Source organism: Panthera tigris, chromosome B3 (assembly GCF_018350195.1).
Source record: "Panthera tigris isolate Pti1 chromosome B3, P.tigris_Pti1_mat1.1, whole genome shotgun sequence".
Classification (NCBI taxonomy): Eukaryota; Metazoa; Chordata; class Mammalia; order Carnivora; family Felidae; genus Panthera; species Panthera tigris.
Genome location: NC_056665.1, coordinates 26,453,234 through 26,473,938, shown reverse-complemented (window position 1 = coordinate 26,473,938; position 20,705 = coordinate 26,453,234). Strand labels below are relative to the sequence as shown.

The following is a 20,705-nucleotide window of genomic DNA, read 5'->3' as shown; positions in this document are numbered from 1 at the left end:
AGGATTAATTAAGGGGAATCAGAATATGTTCTGAATAGATGAAGTTTTTTTTTTATTAAATAGATGATTAATATCATATAAAATATTTGAGGAATATTTGTGTCCTAAAAGATGCAGAAATGTAATTATTTTCCTTTTTTCATGACTTTTATTTTTAGACACTTGCTATGCTCCCAATATACTCTGTAGAGGGAAGCCTCCTTCTCTTCCTATTTGCTTTGAGAAGAGGTTGAAAAGCAGTTAATTCCTGGTGCAATATTGGTTTATGTTACTGAATTTTATATCTTTAAATCATAAAATCAATGACTACATGATTGGAAAAATAGTAGAGAAAGTTATAAAACAAAGAAAAAAAAAACAAAAAGCAATAATCTTTTTGTTTGTTTGTTTTGGCAAGATGAAGTCAGAGTGACTTGAGTGGATACTAAATTTTAGTTTTAAAGTATTCAGAAGAAGAGTCTGGTAAGAGATGCTGTTTTTTTGATTCTCAGAAGGCCTTGAGGGACATAGAGAGTCTCACCCATAGGTTCCCAGATTTTTGTGGCTCCCACTAGCTCATCCTTCACACCTTTGATCTTGTAATATCTTGCCTTATTACAACCAAATAGCCATTTTCTAGACTGTCTAAAATGGCTCTTCATAATTTCTCCTGAGTGTGCCTGGATAAATGTATCCTGTTTTAGCTTCATAAAATGTTGCTTCCCTCTACTTCTCAAGTACTCAAAATCTGAGGTCAGAAAACTGACCTTGCCTGTCCAGATGGCAAATAAAGATGACGAAGATTCTGTTTTATATCTTCTTTTTCAAGTAAAGCCATGCACTAGGCATTTTTATGATTGCCCCCAAATGGGTTACATGATTGAAATCCATTTAGTTTGAGGATAGCAGGTGCTTTTGGTTTTCCTTCGCTGGCTATATATTCTTTTTTTAAACTCTTTTTAATATATTCTTCTGCCTTTCAAATGCAAATTTCTCTATCATTCTGGTCTCAACCCTTCTCTCTCTTTCCTCTTATTCTTTTCCTGGGAAACTTTTCTGGAGAAACCATTCCTAAGATTCCAGCACACTTTCCAACAAAAGACTTTCCTGAACTGCTTTATACTTTTTGAACACTACCCTGGGTGGAGCCAATCCCCTACTGAGAGTCAGTATGTCTGAGCCAGATGCATAGGCTTGATTTTGATTCTGTTGTTTACCAACAATGTCATCTCAGGCAGAGTGCCCCTACATGTAAATGGGATCAATAGAAGACTCTACCTGCAGGGATGTTTGATCAAACATCATGTGAGAGATAATTCATCCCAAATAATTGTTAGTCATAATTATCAGTGATATGATCTCTGTCAGAACCACCTCTTTACTAGGATTTAATGCTGGAACTTTTGGCAAAAAATCCAAAAGCTGATTTCTAATTTTCTAAGGTGAATTAGTGGAGGATGTGGACTTTGGAATGTCATGTGTCGCATGACACAGTGGTTGTCAAATTGGAGTGAGAGTGTGATCACCAATCATTACTATTTATAGAACACTTCTATATACACAGCTACCATGTGTGGTATTCAGGAGTGAATGCAACATTTTTAACAACAATGTGGCCACATACTTCATCAGGGTCCTAGAGGCTCCTGGTGGCCTGCATGGAGTCTTTCATTTCTGAAGCCTCAGGTAGAGCCAGGCAGGGCATTACAGGGGGTTCTGGGTAAGGCTGTGATGCCAGGGCATGGGACTCCACAATTCCACAAGGCAGTGGGTATTTTGCAGCTGTACAGTAGCATCTCAGAACCATGATATGCTGGTGGAAGAGAAAAAGAAGCTAAGATCCCTTTCCCCAAATATCACATGTATACAGCTGTGGCAGCTAAGGCTATAATTTTTGTCCACTGCTATTAGTAATAACCATAGCAGATGTTCAGCCATCCTTACACTGAAATGAACTGGTCACATATAATGGCAAGTTAAATCTTGGGAGATCACACCTGCTAAAACAGGAAATTTATCAGTCACAGCATGAGCTCAGCTCCAAGTTCGCTGAGCATTGGTGTCTGACAATTAATCCCCAAGAGTTAGTTTGGGAAATGTGTAGTGGATTCTTCTTGAAAACCCACTGATGGAGGTAAGTGTCAGAATAGGTGATCCTCAGTAATAAAGTAGCTTCTGCCTCTGGGACTGCACCCAGAGAAATGGCTATTGATGTGAATGTTGAACACCCACCTCCTTAGGCTTTGGAGAGGGACCCCTGTGTTCCCAGGTAGCAACACTGAGCTGAAAGCCTGTCTAGTTTTCACTGTCTCCAAAGGCCTCTGCTTGTTGCAGACCCTCCCTTTTTTCCTTTCAAATCTCTGTAAATTTCACCTTTGTGCATCTAATTATCACCAGTTCTATGGCCTAATGTGTTTCTTACTCAAGCATGCAGAGGTCTGCACTCATGATTTTTTGTTTACATTTTTGTTTTTCACTCATGTTTGGCCCAGTATCCACCTCCCCTAGTTTTTGCCACCTACAGGATGGCCAGCCGGTGCCAGTCTTACTTGTAAAGTGCCACAAATGAGCAAACACCACACAAGAACATCAGTAAAGCAGAGGACTTTGGATAATCTTGATACAGTGTATGTTAATCCTAGCCAATTCCCTCAGTTCATTAAGCTGTGTGTAAATGCAACTGAGAACACATTTCCATCTCTGCTACAGCCAGTAAACTCAGCTAAAATATAGCATATGCATATAAATTATTTTTAATTTGATCCACTAGTCCCAGGTAACAATATGCAGATATTCACCAGCTCCCAGGAGAGAGAGGGCATGACCTAGCAGAATCCTTCCCTAGGACTAGAAAAAACATAACCCACATGTCCTCACAGAGAGTCACTGCCAACATTCATCTGTCACAGGCCAGTCATTGCAGGTCCACTTTTCAGACCCAAGTGACTCAAAATATCCTGGTCTTGGCTTGTGATTCATGCCCAAGGAGTGGACACCAATTCTCCCACACAAGTTTTGCAAATGTGTTTAATAACACAGCATCAGATAAGTAGAGTCAAACTGAGCCTTTGCCAGTTAATCATAAGAAATGGTTCTAAAATCCTTGCAATGTGTGGGAGAAGTTTAGAAGCATCTATTAAGATTATACTTAGGATCTTGATGGGGTCAATGGTTGCAGAATGCACAGAAAAAGAGGCAAGAAGGAGGTACCTCTGGGAGAGAGAGCTCCTTGCCCCCTTTTAACCCTAGCCATTAGGAAACAGTACAGAAGTACATGAGAGGGTCTCACTTTTATGAGGCTAGGGCAAGAGTGGGACAAAGCAAATCCTTCACTCTTCTGCCCTCAGTCCATGTGCAACCCCTCCCTACAAGTGCTTTCTGGAGTGTACACCAGGTAGGGTGCATCTCACATACTTAACATGTGGAGTGTTGAGCTGTGTCCGGCCTTGTCAAGGTTGCCTAGGGAACTGCAGCATGTTTGCAAGAACAGAAAAGTCAGGGAGTATGTCCAATAATGAGCTAGAGAAAGAAAGAGAAGCCAGAGACCTCAGAAGTCACTGGGAACATGCAGGCTTGCTGACCGCTCTTCCTCTTTCAAGATTCCCAATCTTTTCCTGCAAGGAGATATCCAAAAATGCTGGCTGCTTCTCTTTAGAGAAATATTGGCATAAGGTAAATTTGACATAGAGTAAACATTAGCTAGAAGACTTACAGACTTATCTGCAACAATAAAAAAATGAAGTAAATGGGAAAAATGCAAAACACAAATCTGAGACCTGCCATCCCACCAATATACATTTATTTCCAAGTGTTATCAATGTTATAATTAATATAGCTACCTTTACATACAACTGATTCTAATATCTGAACACAACATTTGATTGCTTTGTTTTGTTTTGTTTTGTTTTTTTTAGAAAAGGTGGCAGGCAGAGAGGATACTCCACTCCCTTTGAAGCTCTCTTGCTGACCAACCCTCCCTTCCTCAGAAGGAAGGTGAGAAGATCTTGCTTTGCTATCAGGGTCTGCAAAGCCCTTCATGCACCCCTGATAGGGTCTCAATATCAGTGACTGGGGGTTTCAAAGGCTATTTGGTAAAACAAGGGAGGCATGTCCCATCAAGAAATATGAGTGTTTCAATTGGATTCAAGGTTAAATATATTTGGGGAAATTTGAAATTAAGCTGGTTTAATGGCTAAACAACATATGTTTAATCTTCTAATTAATTTTCTTGGAAAGTATACAGACTGGATTTTTTTAAAGATTTTTAAAAAATATTTATTTATTTTGAGGGAGAGCACAAACAGAAGAGGGCATAGAGAGGGGGACAGAGGATCTGAAGTAGGCTCTGTGCTGACAGCTGACAGCAGCAGGCCTTATGTGGGACTTGAACTCACAAACCTCAAGATCATGACATGAGCCAAAGTCAGACGCTCAACTGACTGAGCCACCCAGGTGCCCCAAGATTTTATTTTTTAAGACTTGTTAAAGTTTTGTAGCAAAATTGAGAGGAAAGTATAGAGATTTCCCATATACCCTTTATCCTACAAATGCATAGCCTCCCTTATTATTAACATCCTGTACCACTGTGGCATATTTGTCACAAATGATGAACCTACATTAATGCATCATAATAACGCAAAGTATGTAGTTTATATGAGGATTCACTCTTGATGCTATATATTCTGTGGGTTTGTCTAAATGCATAATGACATGTATCTATCATTATAGTATCATACAGAATAGTTTCAGTACCCTAAAAATCCTTTGTGCTCTGGCTATTTATACTTCCCTCTCACCTAACCCCTGAAAACCACTGATATCTTTACTGTCTCTATAGTTTTGTCCTTCGCAGAATGTGATACATGTGACTCAGAATACCCTGGTCTTGGCTTGTGACTGGTATCATACAATGTATATAGACTTTTCAGAATGGCTTGTTTCACGTAGTAATATACATTTAAACATTTTCTATTTTTTTTAATGGCTTGAGAGATCATTTCTTTTTAGCACTGAATCATATACCATTCCATCCATGTGGATGCACCACAGTCTGTTTATCCATTCACCTACTGAAGAACATCTGTTGCTTACAGACTTTGGCAATTATGGATAAAATGGTTATAAATGTCTATGAACAGGTTTTTGTCTGAACACCAGGTTTCAAATCCTTTGGATAAATACCAAGGAGCACAATTGCTGGACAGTATGGGAAGAATATGTTTCTTTTTATAAGAAAGCACCCAACTATCTTCCAAAGTGTCTATACCATTTTGCATTCCTACAATCAGTGAATGAGAGTTCCTGTTGCTCCACATCTTTGTCAGCATTTGGTGTTGCCTGTGGTCTGGATTTTGGCCAGAATGGATATATAGTGGTATCTCATAATTATTTTAATTTGCACTTCCCTAATGGCATATGATATGAAACATCTTTTCATACATTTATCTGTATATTTTCTATGGTGAAGTGTCTGTTAAAGTTTTTGTCCATTTTTCCACCAAGCTGTTTGTTTTCTTACTGTTGAGTTTTAGGAGTTTTTGTGTATTTTGGATACCATTCATTTATCAGATTTTTTTTTTTTTGCAAATATTTCTTCCAGTCTGTTGTTCTTTTCATTCTCTTGGTGTTGTCTTTCATAAGGCAGAAGTTCAGCTTATCAATTATCTATATTACAGATCATGCCTTTGGCATTGTATCTAAAAAGGCATTACTATATCCAAGGTCATCTACATTTTCTCCTATGTTATCTCAGGAGTTTTGTAGCTTTACATTTTACATTTAGGGCTATGATCTATTTTTAGTTAATTTTTGTGAGGGGTGTGAAGTCTGTGTCTAGACTCATTTTATGTCTGTGGAAATCTAGTTGTTCCCACACATTTGTTGAAGACTATCTTTGTTCCATGGTATTGCTTTCGTTAACTTTGTCAAAGATCAATTGAATATACATGTGTATTCCTCGGATGTATGTATTTCTGAGAAAATGGAGCTAGTCTCCATTGATCTACTTGATTATTTTTCACCAATACCACACTGTCTTGATTACTGTAGCTTTAAAGAAAAGTCTTGAATTTGAGTAGCATCAGTCCTCCAACTTTGTTCTCCTTCAATATTTTGTTGGCTGTTTGGAGTATTTTGCTTCTCCATATAAACTTCAGAATAATTTTGTCAATAACTACAGAATAACTTTCTGGAATTCTGAATGGGATTGCATTAAATCAATAGATTAAGTTGGGAAGAACTGACATCTTGATAGCATTGAGTCCTTTTTTTGTATGAACAAGGCATATCTATTTATTTTGTTTACCACAGTTTTATAGTTTTCCTTATATAAGTCTTTTACATTTTTTGTTAAGTTAATACCTAAGTCTTGGGGCACCTGGGTGGCTCCGTCAGTTAAGTGTCCAACTCTTGATTTCAGCTCAGGTTGTAACCTCATGGTTCATGGGCTCAAGCCCTGCATTGGGCTGTGCACTGAGAGGATGAAGCCTGCTTGGGATTCTCTCTCTCCCTCTTTCTCTGCCCCTCTCCTGCTCTCTCTCTCTAAGTAAATAAATAAACATTTAAAACAAAGATGTATACCTGTTTTTCATTATTTTTGAGTGTTCATGTAAATTGTATTGTAAATTCCACTCGTTCATTGTTGGTGTATAGGGAAGGGACTAATTTTTTTTTTTTACATTAACCTTGTATCCCACAACCTTGCTATAATCACTTATTTGTTCCAGGAATTATTTTTGCTAATTTGTTAAGAGAGAGGCAGAGAGAGAAGGAGAGAGAGAGAATCCCAAGCAGACTCCACACCAGGAACAAGATATAAGCTGGACCTTCCATGAACTTAAATTTCTCAGGTTATGATTTACAGTTAAGTTTATAATTTAATTAAAGTTAGTTAACATAATTTAATTTCAGTTAGTTATGTTAGTTTCAGGTGTATGATATAATAATTCAACACTTCCATACATCACTCTGTGCTCATCATGACAAGTGAAGTCTTTAATCCCTGTCACCTATTTCACCCATTTCACCAATCACCTCCTCTCTGTAACCCTCAGTTTGTTCCCTATAGTTTAGTCTGTTATCTTGGTTCCTCTCTCTCTCTCTCTCTTTTTCATTTTTTCTTTGCTTATTTGTTTTGTTTCTTAAATTCACATATCAATTAAATCATATGGTATTTATCTTTCTCTGTCTGACTTATTTGGTTTAGCATAGTACTCTCTAGCTCCATCCATGTCGTCGCAAATGACAAGATTTCATTCTTCAATCAGTAAACATTTGGGCTGCTTCCATAGTTTGGCTATTGTAGATAGTGCCGCTAAAAACAAGGATGCATGTATCCCTTTAAATTAGTGTTTTTGTATTCTTTGGGTAAATATCCAGAAGTGCAATTGCTGGATCATAAGGTAGTTCTCTTTTTAAATTTTGAGGAACTTCCACACTGTTTTCCACAGTGGCTGCAGCAGTTTACATTACCACTAACGGTGTATGAGTGTTTAGTTTTCTTCACATCCTCACCAACACCTGTTGTTTCCTGTGTTATTGATTTTAGCCATTCTGACACGTGTGAGGTGATATTTTATTGTAGTTTTGATTTACATTTCCCTAATTATAAGTGATAATGACCATCTTTTCATGGGTCTATTGGCCATCTGGATGTCTTCTTTGAAGACATGCCTCTTCATGTCTTCTGTTGATTTTTTAATTGGATTATTGGTTTTTTGGGGGTGTTAAGTTATATCGGTTCTTTATATATTTTTAATACTAGCCCTTTATTGGGCATATCATTAGAAAATATATTTTCCCATTCTGCAGGTTGCCTTTTAGTTTTGTTAATTGTTTCCTTCACTGTTCAGAAACTTTTTATTTTGATATAGCCCCAATAGTTTATATTTGCTTTTGTATACCAAGCCTCAGAGACATATGTAGAAAAATTGGCATATTGCTATGCCAATATCCAAGATGTTACTGCCTGTTTTCTCTTCTAGGACTTTTATGGTTTCAGGTCTCACATTTAGGTCTTTAATCCATTTTGAGTTTATTTTTGGGTATGATGTAAGAAATTGGTTTGATATTTTTCTTTTGCATGTTGCTATCCAGTTTTCCCAACACTGTTAGGAACAACATTTCTTGGAGAGACTTTTTTTCCTATTCTTTCCTGCTTTGTCAAAGACTAATTGACTATATAATTGTGGGTTTATTTCTGGGATTTCTATTCTGTTCCATTAATCTATGTGTCTATTTTTGTGCCAGTACCATACTGTGTTGATTACTACAACTTTGTAATATAACTTGAAGACTGGAATTGTGATATCTCCAACTTTGCTTTTCTTTTTCAAGATTGCTTTGGCTATTTTGGGTTTTGTAGTTCAATACAAATTTTAGGATTATTGCTCTAGCTCTGTGAAAAATGCTTTTGGTATTTTGGTAGGGATTACATTAAATGTGTAGATTGTTCTGGGTAATGTAGATACTTTAACAATGTTTTTCCAATCCATGAGAATGGAATATCTTTCCATTTCTTTGTGTTGTCTTGAATATCTTTCATCAGTTTTTTTATAGTTTTCAGAGTACAGGTCTTTCACCTTTTTGGACAGTTCATTCCTAGGTATCTTATTATTTTAGGTACAATTGTAAATGGGATTGTTTTCTTAATTTCTTTCCATTGCTTCATTATTAGTGTATAAAAATACGATCAATTTCTGTACATTGATTTTGTATCCTGTAACTTATTGAATTTATAAGTTCTAGCAGTTTTTTTTTTTTGGTGTAGTCTTTTGGATTTTCTATATGTAGTATCATGTCATCTGCAAATAGTGAAAGTGTTACTTTTCTCTTATCCATCTAGATGCCTTTTATTTCTTTTTGGTGTCTGATTGCTGTGGCTAGGACTTCCAGACTGTGTTCAATAACAATGGTGAGAGTGGACATCCTTGTCTTCTTCCCAACCTTAGGGGAAAAGTTGTCAGTTTTTTCTCATTAAGGATGATGTTAGCTATGGGTTTTTCATAGAGTATCTTTATTCTATTGAGGTATGTTCCTTCTAAACCTATTTTGTTGTGAGTTTTTAAAAATTTTATTTACTTTTGAGAGAGAGAGAAAGAGAGAGAAAGCACAAATGAGGGAGGGGGAGACAGAGAGGGAGACGCAGAATCTGAAGCAGTCTCCAGTCTCTGAGCTGTCAGTACAGCACAGCACAGAGCCTGACATGGGACTCAAACTCACAAACCATGAGATCATGACCTGAGCCAAAGTTGGATGCTTAACGGACTGAGCCACTCAGGTGCTCCATTGGGTTTTTATCCTAAGTGGATGTTGTACTGCATCAAATGCTTTTTCTACACGTATTGAAATAATCATATGGTTCTTATTCTTTCTCCTATTGATGTGATGTATCATATTGATTGATTTGTGAGTATTAAACCAAGTTTGAAACCTGGAATAAACCCCACTTAATCACAGTGAATGATTTTTTAAACATATTATGTTTAATATGTTTATTAACATATTAAGGAAACATTTGGTTTCCTAGGGTTTTACTGAGAATTTTTGCATCTATGTTTATGAGGGATATTGGCCTGTAGTTAGTTTTCTGTGTGTGTGTGTGTGTGTGTGTGTGTGTTTATTTGATTTTGGTATGAGGGTAATTCTGGCCTCATAGATAGAAAGAATTTAGAAGTTTTCTTTCCTTTTCTATTTTTTTGGAATATTTTAAGAAGGATAGGTATTAACTTTCATTTAAATGTTTGGTAGAATTTGCCTGTGAAGCCACCTGGTCCTGGACTTTTGTTTCCTGGGAGTTTTTTTTTATTACTGATTCAATTTCTTTGCTAGTTATCAGTCTGGTCAAATCTTCTACTTCTTTCTGCTTCAGTTTTGTGTATTTATATATTTTTTAAGGAATTTATCCATTTCTTGTAGGTGCCAACTTTGTTGGCATATAGTTTTTCATAATATTATCTTACAATTATATTTCTGTGGTATTGGTTGTTAATTCTCCTCTCTCATTTATGATTTTAGTATTTGAGTCCTTTCTCTCTCTTTTTTTTCTTCATAAGTCTGGCTAGAGGTTTCACAACTTTATTGATTTTTTCAAGAAACCATTTTCCAGTTCCATTGATCTCTTCTATTGTCTTTTTAGTTTCTATGTAATTTATTTCTGCTCTAACCTTTTTTTTTCCATTTATTTATTTATCTATCTATTTATTTATTTACTTATTTATTTGTTTATTTAATTTATTTTTAAATTTACATCCAAGTTAGTTAGCATATAGTGCAATAATGGTTTGAGTAGATTCCACTGATTCATCCATCTCCTATGTATAACACCCAGTGCTCATCCCAACCTCTTACCCATTTAGCCCATTCCCTTACCCACAACTCCTCCAGCAACCTTCAGTTTGTTCTCTGAATTTAAGAGTCTCAAGTTTTGTCCCCCTCCTTGATTTTATATTATTTTTACTTCCCTTCCCTTATGTTCATCTGTTTTGTGTCTTAAATTCCTCATATGAGTGAAGTCATACGATATTTGTCTTTCTCTAATTTCACTTAGCACAATATCCTCTACTTCCATCCACATAGTTGCAAATGGCAAGATTTCATTCCTTTTGATTGTTGAGTAATACTCTATCTTCTTTATCCATTCATCTATCAGCGGACATTTGGGTTCTTTGGATATTGTCAATAGTGCTGCTGTAAATATTGGGGTGCATGTGTCCCTTCAAAACTCTGCTCTAATCTTTATCATTTCTTTCCTTCTTCTGGTTTTTAGGGGTTTTTTTTGGTGTTCTTTTTCTAGCTCCTTTAGGTGCAAGGTTAGTTATTTATTTGAGATTTTTCTTGAGCTAAATATGTAATGCTATAAAGTTCCTTTTTAGACCCACTTTTTCTACAACCCAGAGGTTTTGGACCATGATGCTTTCATTTTCATTTGTTTCCATGTACTTTTTAATATCTTCTTTGATTTCCTGGTTAACACATTCATTGTTTAGTAGCATGTTATTTAACCTCCAAGTATTTGTGGTTCTTTCCAGATTTTTTCTTATGGTTCATTTCTAGTTTCATAGCATTGTGTTCAGAGAATATGCATGGTATCATTCAGTCTTCTTGACATTGTTGAAGTTTGTTTTATGGGCTATGATGTGATCTATTCTTAAGAATGTTCCATGTTCACTTGAAAAGAATGCATATTCTGTTGTTTTAGGATGGGGTGTTCTTAATATATCTGTTAATGTGTCATTCAAAGCCATTGTTTCCTTATTGATGTTCTCTTTAAATGATCTGTCCATTGATATAAGTGGGGTGTTAAAGTCCCATACTATTATTGCATTATTATCAATTAGTTCCTTCATGTTTATTATTAACTCTTTTATGCATTTAGGTGCTTCATGTTGAGTGCATAAATATTTACAATTGTTATGTCATCTTGCTGGGTTATCCCCTTTATTTTATAGTGTGCCTCTCTGTCTCTTGTTGTAGTCTTTATTTTAAACTCTGTTTTGTCCACTACAAGTATTGCTGCTTTGGCTTTCTTTTGATATCATTAGCATGATACATATTGCTCTATCCTCTCACTTTCAATCTGCAGGTGTCGTTAGGTCTAAAATATGTCTCTTATAGGCAGCATATAGATGGATCTCATTTTTTAAAATCCATTCTGCCACCCTGTGTCATTTGTTGGGGCATTTATTCTATTTACATTCAAGGTAATTATTGATAGATATGTATTTACTGCAACTTTTTTTTTACTTGTTTTGTGTTTGTTTCTTAATACTTTCTCTGATCTTTTCTTTGATCCCTCTCTCTTTCATGCTTTGCTGATTTTCTTTAGTGGTATACTTGGATTTCTTTCTCCTTATTTTTTACATGTTTATTAGTAGTTTTTGATATATGGTTACCATTAGGTTTGTACATAACATCTTCTGCATATAGAAGTCTATATTAAGTTGATGATCATTTAAATTTGAACCCATTCTTTTATCCTTTCCTCCCCACATTTTAGGTCTATGTTACTATATTTTATATCTTTTTTTGTGATTTCCTTGACTGATTTTTTGCAGAAATATTCATTTTTACTACTTTTGTGTTTCCTATCTCTGTATTGTCACTTTTGGTTCTCCTTTCCACTCAGACTCTCTTTTACTATTTTTTGCAGTGCTTGTTTAGTAGTCATGAACTCCTTTAGTTTTTGTCTACAAAACTCTTTATCTGTCCTTCTATTCTGAATGATAGCCTTGCTGGATAGAGAATTTTTGGATGCAGATTTTTCCCATTCAGCACTTTGAATATATCATGCTACCTCTTTCTGGATTGTCAACTTTCCGTTGAGAAATCTCATGCTAGCCTTATGGGTTTTTCATTGCAAGTTAATGTCTTTCTTTGCCCTGCTTTTTTAAGATTTATTTTTCTTTATCACTATATTTTGCAAATTTATTTACAATATATTTTGGTGTTGATCTGCTTTTGTTGATTTTGTTGAGGTTTTTCTGTGCCTCCTGGATCTAGATATCTGTTTCCTTCCCCAGATTTGGGAAGTTTTCACCTATTATTTCTTCAAATAACTTTTCTGCCCCCTTTTCTCTCTCTTCTTCTTCTGAGACTTGTACAATACAAACATTAGTATGTTCACTGGAGTCACTTAGTTCCCTAAATATATTGTCCTTTTGCATAATTCTTTTCTATCTCTTTTGTTCAGCTTGATTACTTTCTATTACTTTGTCTTCTAGGTCATGAATTCATTCCTCTGTTTTTTTCAAGCCTGCTGTTCATTCCATCAAGCCTGTTTCTTTTTAAATTAATTGTACCCTTTATTTCTAAAATGTTTTTTCTTATCTCTGTGGAATGATATCACTCATGCTTTCCACTCTTTTCCAAAGTCTACTGAGTCTTGTTATTTCCGTTGCTTTAAATTTTTTATCAGGGATGTTACTAATATGCATTTTGCTTAGATCTCTGGTTATGGACTTGTTTTGTTTTTTTTTTTTTCATTTGGGATAAATTTCTCTGTTTCCTCATTTTGTCTGCCTCTCTGTGTCTATTTCTCTGTGTTAAGAATTTCAGCTGTGTCTTCTCCTCTTAAAAATAATGATTTTATGAAGAAGAGGTTCTGGAGTGGCCTACAGTGCAATGTTCCCTGGGCACCAGAACCTGGCATTTCAGAAGAGTATCCTATGTGTATTCTTGCATCCTGCTATTGTGTCTGAGTCACTTTTCCCCTCCGTGCCATCGTCTGCACTGACTCTGCCTATTGTGGGCCGTGCTCACTCTCTGTGGTGTTAGTGAGAACTAGTAGGTCAGATCTGGGGGTGCGTGAACATCAGAGAACTTGGGAGCAGGGCAGTAGTGTTAGCAAAATGTGCACTGGGCCACTATTTCTATGCTGGATCATCTTTAATGCTATGGTGGCTAGGGGCTGTGTGCCAGGGCAGCCAGGAGCACAAGGCTGAGCACAGAGTCAGATGGTGGTTGGTGCATGCAGCTGGGTACAGTGTGGTTTTTTAGTCCATTGCAGTGGCAGGGTACCTGCTCAGCCTAGGCTGTGCACATGACAGGTGGGCATGGTCCATGATAGCAGCCAGGGTTGAATGGTTAGACAGGGTGAGAGATGGTGCCTGTGGTCACCAAGCTGTGCAGGGGCATGATAACATGGCTCCACAAGGCATGCATTTGTAGCTGGGGGTGCAAGCTAAGAGTGGCTAGGGGAGCACAGCTAAGTGTGGCAGAGGTACATGGCTCTTGGTGGCAGCTGTGCACCTGGCAACTGAGGTGAGGGTGCCCATGGAGTTTTAACAAAATTTGCCCTGAGCCCAGGACTGAGACCATAGGGCTTGGAGTGGGCATGTCCTGAGGAGAACTTATAGGCTTGGCATACCGCTAGCAAATTAGGTAGTAAGTGTCTGTGCATCCCTACCTCCAACAGGTGTCTCTGTGCTTATCCTGCAGGCTGGGGGAGAAAAATGGTGCCTGCAGCTCCCTTGTTCACAGAGAAATCCCCCAACATGCTCAGAAATCAATATGAGCAGATCTGTGTTCTGTTTGCCTGTTGCCTCTCCCATGCAGGCTGCTGTCTCTTTAAAGGTGGCAACCAGCTACTTCTCACCATCCTGGCTCCTTTAGTGCTGAGTCAACTGACCTCCAATGTTTCAAGTTCCAAGTCCCACTTGTTTTACAAACACATGAAATTCAGCCCCTCTGGTTTTTAAAGCCAAACATTATGGGGATTAGTTTTCCCCATGTGAGCTCCCTGGTGTGAGTGTCCATTTCTCTTCCTTCTCCTCTGCTTCTCTGCTCCCTTCCTCCTGTGGGCAGCTTTCCTCTGCCTTTCTGACCTTCCTAACCTTTCAGATGTAGCTTCTTCTATATACATCTTATGGAGTTTTTCTTCCAGTATTTGAATCACTCTCCAGTTTATTGACTTGGGTGTGTATAACATCTAGTTGATAAATGAAGGACAGGAAAAAGAGCTCTTTCATCTTCCCAAGCTCCTCAAGTTCTGATTTACTGTAAGATTTGTTTTCTGCGTTCCAAGCTGCTGGAAGCTTAGAAACGTTAATTAGAAACAGAGGGAACTACAATAGACAATACCACTGATGGCATCAAAATGTTAGGAGAGCATAAGATCAGGGAGGAGAGAGACTGAAATGATAACAAGCAGACATAAGATATCAGACATCAGAGAGGTCCACCTTCAGGAGCCCTTGGCATTGTAGCCAGCACTGCAGCCATGCCAGAGGACCTCTTGGGTATCCCAACCAGCCCTCTGTTTAAGGACCACACAGCAACTTATATTTGATGAACTGTCTTTAAGAACACCAAATGGCAAATTACATTTTAGAAAGAGGGCTTCCAAAAGGGTACAGTTAAATCTATCTCTGTGGTTTGAGGATAATACATATTTATGTTCGCTCAGGGCTCTCTGTGATTCTGGGCATATGGAGTGTTTTCTTGGGTTCTGTAGTAGGCTTTTTGTGGCACAGACCTGGTGAAGAGATGACTGAAGGAAGACAAGGCATGATGGCATGTACAAAACACTATCTCACATGGCCAGCTTCTGTTAGTAGGGATGACATCTGGCCCTCTCAGTGGACACAAGGAGACCCACATGACTAGAGTCCAGATACAGGCAAGTTTGGGCCTGGAGTTCCCTCACTGGCTCACTTTCTTCCAGGTCTCTTTCTATCTCGGGCTTCCACAATACCAAAAATATATTCCCAACAGGCTCAGAGCTGGCCTGTGGTATTTCATCAACCTTTCTTTTATGTCTACTTTCTGATTGACAGGAACATGGTCCTTAAGGAGACACTTCAATAGTAGATCTTCTAAGGACTCTGGAGAGACTGGGGTGAGAGAAAACAAGGAATACATTCCTAGGAACCTGGCCTTCTGATGTGCTTTGACAAACCACATTGTCAAGCAAGATACTTACCCCAGGACTGTCCCCATACCTCCTCCCTTTGTCCTGGGGGGCATCTGCATAGTCTATAGGGAATATTTCTTTCTGAACTGTGAGAATGCTACTCCTCCTACTCTGCTGGCACTTGACTTCTAAAATCTCGATATTTAAATGTTCAAACTGATCATGATCTACTGTCATTGTATGTTCTAAGAAAGAGCACTGTCAGTAATATTCTCTATTGTACTTACTGTTATAAAGAGAAATATGAGTGGCATTCCTCACAGTTGGCAATTCACTGCTAGCACAATTCCACATCAGTTTAGATTGTGAGTTTGAAACTGAGCATGCACTAGTGTCTGCATTTGTGTGTACAGGTGTGTGAATGTGATAGAGAATTAATTCAAATAACTACAAACAACCCAAAGCTGGGAGGAATCCTTGGCTGGGAGAAGACAGAAAGGGCAATGCATCATCGAACACTATGGGAACCAGAAAGTTAAAAGCCTCCCATGTCGGGGAAATGTGTTCATGAGTACTCTTGTTACTAAACTCATTTTTTTAGCATTGGAAAAATAGACACTAGCTCTGTGGTCTGCAATCAAGGAGAGGAAAATTCAAAAGAGTTATAGGTGTTTCTGGAGGTTGAGGAGAAAAAGGGAGCCTTTGTTCTGCTTTAGCTACCAGTCAACATTCACCTCAACTCTAACCCCTTCCTAAGGCTCCTGTGGCCTTACTTCTGTGGTCCTCAGAGGTCTTGTACAGAGGTGGACAGTCCCTGGTAATGTGGGCATGTTGTCCAGCCCCTAGAAAAGAACCTGGCATATGGTGAAGCCCATGGATGTTTGTAGGATCTTTTTGCCATCCTAAGAATTAGCCCTAAACCAAGTTTCCAAGCCTCAAAGATTCTAAGTTATTTATATAGACCAAAACTCTTAAGAAGAAGAAGTTCTCAGTGTTCATAAATACTATGGACTATGGTCCACTGTCCTTGGGCAGATGACCATCTGTTGCTCAGCTTGATTATTCTTTTTATTTCCTTCTGTATTCCTTCTTCCTTACTTCACACGTGCACACACACACACACACACACACGCACACCCCAGCTGATTAGATGCTCATTCCATGTACTCCAGTGACATCCTATGTTAAGTTCTGTTGGCTGACTTTATGATGCTTTATCCTGCTGGGTATTTTCTGTTTTTAATTTTTTAAAAAAGGTTTATTTATTTTGTGACAGAGAGAGAGAGAGAGAGAGAGAGAGAGAGAGAAAACCAGCAGGGGACAGGTAGAGAGAAAGGGAGACACAGAATCTGAAGCAGGCTCCAGGTTCTGAGCTGTCAACACAGAGCCTGACGCTGGTCTTGAACTCAAAAACTGTAAGATCATGACCTGAACAGAGATCAGACACTCAACCGACTGAGCCACCCAGGCACCCCAGAGTATTTGCTTTTCTAACTCTCTTCCTGACCTGTCCACATTTAAGCAATAGTAGCCATGCTCTGAAGCTGCATGTCCAAAAAACAGCGTACTTCCAGAGACCTAACAAATATTCAACACAGAACAATTTTTTAAATCTCTTCTTTAGAAATCAAAGCAGATGTAGTTAGTCAAGCAGCTGACAGAAGCTAAAGGCAAACATTCTGCTCTATTTCTTCTCTCTGCTTTATATTTGTTTAGATTAGTGGGGATTATTCTCAAGGAGATGTGTAGAGATGGCTGGGTATCTATACAGTATGCGGGAGATGCTGTTCTCTGTGTTTCATAAAGTATGGATGAGCTAAAAAGCTAGAAATAGCTAAAAGGAGTAGCGAATATAGACAACATCAATAAAAAATTTAAAATGAAGTAAATCTCAAATCCCTAAGTAAAGATTTTTGTGGGGAATGATGAATATAACCTAGGGGTAGCACACTAGGGCTCTCAGGTCAACTCCACCTGAAGGATATTTTGTAAATAAAGTTTCCTTGGACACAGCCATGCCCACCATTCATATATGGTTCATGGCTGTTTTCACTATGAGGACATGTGGGAGATGCAGGAGAGAGGCATCAAAGGAAAAGACTTCAAAAGGGAAGGGCTGGAGAAGGTGCAAAGCCTTAGGACATGTTTACACAGCTGAATGTGGCTGTGGCTCCTAAGGAACGCCTAGAGCCATTAAAAATGTCCAAGGCCAGATCCTGCTTCACACCTGACCCTTCCTAGTGATAAAGAAACCAATTAACTCAAAATTCAACCTTGAAAAGCTAAACCATTAGATTAGCACACTTGCTTAGCTGACTTTATGCACGTAGTCTATAGCAATTATCCTAATAAAAAGAAGTTTCATTCTGGAGTTGAGGCCTCATTCCGCCTTGAGTATGACGACCTTCACTTAACTGCATTTTGTGGACTTATCTTTTGCAACTCCGGCCATACTCCCTGCAAAATTTGGCATGAGTTGGCAGGATACGGCATGGCAAACAGTCTTTGAGACTACTTCGGTTTACAGTCTCAGAGGACCAAAGCAAAACCATAGGACAGGTAAGTCCCAGTTTTGGGATAGTGAAGTATGGGAAACCAGTCTCATGATCATGCAGCTTACTCTAAATTACTTCGTACTTTATTGCAAAGTTCAGGAGTAAAAGTGAAAAGGTGAATTTTGATGAGCTCTGGTACTTGGTTAAAAAACATTGCTATTAGTTTAACCCTTCTGGAAAAAATCTTTTAAACCTTAAACAATGGAGACTAATTATGAAAACACTTAGACACACTCATCAAAATGGAGATATCATTTCTTTAAAAGTTTGGTCTTTATGCTCTTTAATTGAGATGGCTTTACAGCCTTTACAGTCTGATTCAGAGCAAAATATAAGTTCACCTAAATTAAAAACTCATCAAGAAAGAGATGATTTGGATTTTACATTTGATAGTTTTGAGGATGAATCTTCCTCTGAAGAAATCAAGGCTATAGCACCTGAGGATACTTTACCAGAATGGCCTCTACCACCACCCACAAATGATAAGTTGGATACTACTGCCCCCTCTTATAATAAAGTATACTCCTCCCCCCCACCCCGTTCCTTTACCTGAAAATACACAAATTCCTACTCGTGTTAAATGAAAGACTCCCTATCCAGTCACTTCCAATCCTTTTTCTAATGACCATCCTCACATAATAGTTCCTTCCAAGGAACATGAGGGCCCTATCATTACACCTCTGATGCGAGGGTTGATAAGGGCTAAAGAGGAAGGAGATTTAGAATTGATACAAACGGTATCAGAAATATTTCCAGTTACTCTGAATGCTTTTCCACCAAATGCACAATATTCTAATGGAGGCTGTAATGCTGAATACTCTTAGATCCCTGTAAAATGTTTGAAAGATCTTAAAATGGCTAGTGCCCAGTACGGCACTAACTCTTCTTCTAAGCAAGGCTTACTTTCAGCGTTTGCTGACACTGAATTCTTGATTCCCAAAGATTGGGAAATGTTGGCTAGAACTGTTTTATTCTATGCTTAATATTTACAATTTATAACTTGGTGGGAAGATCAGACAAAGATTCAAGGGGAAAGAAATATTCACGACAATATTCCTATTGACAAAGAACAATTTTTTGGACAAGGAGAATATTCTCAACTAAGAGATCAATGTGGTATGAATGATCAAGCAATTCGACAAGTACAAAATTGCTATAAGATGGCTTGGTAAGGCACAGCTACTCCAGGGGAGGTTACCCCCTCATTTGTAAATGTTAAACAGGGAAATACTGAACCTTATGTTGACTTTGTAGCAAGATTAAGAGATGTTTTGGCTAAAACAATTCCTCAAGCAGGCCTAAGGGATTTGTTGCTTCCTATTGTGGCTTATGATAATGCTAATTCAGAATGCCAGGGAGCTCTTTGTTCTGTAAGAGTGGCTGCTGGGTCCATGGCTTACTATGTGAAAGCATGTGCTGATATTGGTACCCCACGTTACCATATGAACCTCCTTGCGGCCTCTATAAGAGGGACAGGCCCTTTTAAATCTAACACCAAATGCTTTGGTTATGGAAAAATTGGCCATATGAAAAAAGACTGGAAAAATAAAGGACAAATTAAAAAAATACAGGCATAATGATAATAATACCAATACTAATAATCTATCTAAATTAGTATATCCAACTGCTTTATGCCCTCGTTGTAAAAAAGGATACCATTGGGCCAATCAGTGCCATTCCAAATATCACAAAGATGGGCATCCTCTTCCATCTTCTAATATTGATCAAAATCAGAGAAACTTCTCATGGGGCCTAGCTCAGGGCCCAACAAACAAAATGAACCTTTATCCAGTCAGCAATGGGTCTCAACACCACAACATCGACAGGTCACAGACCTCCGTCATGCAACAACTGGGAATGCAGCCTTAGATCTCCCTGCTATAGACCCAGTTGTTTTACAGCCTTCTTTAGGTGTCATTAAAGTTAGAACAGGAATTTATGGGTCTTTGGAAAAAGGCACAATAGGCCTTATTTTTGGACAGACTAGTCTTACACTTAAAGGTATTTATGGGCATCCTGGTGTTATTGACGGAGATTGTGAAAATGAAATTCAAGTTATGATATTGGCCAATAACCCTTATACTATTCAACCAGGAGATAAAATTGCTCAATTACTTATTCTTCCTTAAATAGAGGGCCAAAGCAGACCTGTTATCAGAACTGGAGGTTTTGGCAGTACTGGAAAACAATTATATTGGCAAATTTTTTTGAAAGATCCTCACCCCGAAATACATCTTAAAATTAATAATAAATCTTTTATAGGATTTTTAGACACTGAAGTTGACATTACCATCATATCTGAAAAGTTTTGGCCTTCATCTTGGCCTGTTAAAAACGTACCTGTAATTTTTATAGGACTTGGCTCCTTAAGGGGAATAAAAAGAAGTCAACAGATTATGAGATGTGAAGGACGCAAGGATCAGATATCAACTCTTTTTTTAAATTTTTTTTTATGTTTATTCAGTTTTGAAAGACAGAGAGAGACAGCACAATCAGGGGTGGGGTGGACAGAGGGGTGGGGCACAGAATCTGAAGCAGGCTCCTGGCTCTGAGCTGTCAGCACAGAGCCTGACACTGGGCTTGGGCTCACAAACCTTGAGATCATGACCTGAGCCAAAGTCAGATGCTCAATCGACTCAGTCACCCAGGCACCCCCAGATAGCAACTCTTAAACCTTATGTGGCTAACATTGCCATTAATCTGTGGGGTAGAGACTTACTTCAACAATGGGGTGCATATATTAATATCCCATCTATATCTACTCCAAGTAAAAATATAATGTGTGCCATGGGATATGACCCACTGAATGGATTAGATAAAAA

At 38.0% G+C, this 20,705-nt stretch overlaps 1 protein-coding gene across 2 annotated transcripts in view; it reads right to left on the bottom strand.

The window, feature by feature from the left end:
* GABRG3 (gamma-aminobutyric acid type A receptor subunit gamma3) overlaps positions 1–20,705 on the bottom strand; it is a 734,373-nt gene that overhangs the window by 467,769 nt on the left and 245,899 nt on the right. The window lies entirely within an intron of this gene.